General features: G+C 46.4%; 1 non-coding gene across 1 annotated transcript; it reads right to left on the bottom strand.

Annotated features, from left to right (window-relative positions):
* Positions 1 to 579: 579 nt before the first annotated feature.
* Trnat-ugu (transfer RNA threonine (anticodon UGU)) lies at positions 580 to 654 on the bottom strand. Its single transcript has one exon. It is a non-coding gene; the product is annotated as a tRNA-Thr (tRNA).
* Between the last annotated feature and the right edge of the window lie 406 nt (positions 655 to 1,060).

The raw sequence follows: 1,060 nt of genomic DNA, 5'->3' as shown, positions 1-1,060 counted from the left end.
GTCAGTCATGTTCATGGTGACAAATAACGCAGGGTATTAGGAACCGACAAGAAAATCTGCTTACGTATAACTGAGCCGAAACAGATCAACTTACCTGTTTGTACCTCACCTGTGCGTATACAGACAGCCCTTCTTGTCGGTTTCTGATACCTTGTAGAGACATTTTTCAGCATGAACCTGCCTCACGTATTTTTGTCAATGAATGTGTGCATTCCTATGTTTCCATCTTTATAACACACTGAGGTGACAAAAGGCATGGGATAGCGAGAACCACATATACAGTCTGCAGCTCCTGGTCGTGCGGTAGCGTTCTCGCTTCCCACGCCCGGTTTCCCGGGTTCGATTCCCGGCGGGGTCAGGGATATTCTCTGCTTCGTGATGACTGGGTGTTGTGTGATGTCCTTAGGTTACTTAGGTTTAAGTATTTCTAAGTTCTAGGGGACTGATGACCATAGATGTTAAGTACCATAGTGCTCAGAGCCATTTTTGAACCACATATACAGATTAGAATTACATATTAATACCTTCAGCTGCTGACGGGTGTTGATATATATATCAACGGGGACAGGTGAAAATGTGTGCCCCGACCGGGACTCGAACCCGGGATCCCCTGCTTACATGACAGACGCTCTACCCATCTGAGCCACCGAGGGCACAGAGGATAGTACGACTACAGGGACTATCTCGTACAGGCTTCCTGCGAGACCCACATTCTCACCTCATATATCTACACACTACATTCGTAGTGTTCCATCCAACATACTCATTACTCGTGGGAGACATTCTTACCAAGTCCCGTAAGAGTTCAGTAATATGTGTGCAGCCGCACAGAAGAAGAAGGTCATGGCTGGTATTGCCAGAACTGTATACTTATATGGATATCGTGTCTGTTCTGTCGGACATGTCCGAAAGAACAGACACCATAACCATATAACCACATATGCAGATGGCGGGCGTATCGCGTACACAAGGTATAAAAGGGCGGTGCATTGGCGGAGCTGTCTTTTGTACTCAGGTGATTCATATGAAAAGGTATCCGACGTAGTTATGGACGTACGAC

The sequence above is a fragment of the Schistocerca serialis genome, chromosome 4 (genome assembly GCF_023864345.2).
Source record: "Schistocerca serialis cubense isolate TAMUIC-IGC-003099 chromosome 4, iqSchSeri2.2, whole genome shotgun sequence".
NCBI lineage: Eukaryota > Metazoa > Arthropoda > Insecta > Orthoptera > Acrididae > Schistocerca > Schistocerca serialis.
This window is presented reverse-complemented; position numbering and strand designations above follow the sequence as displayed.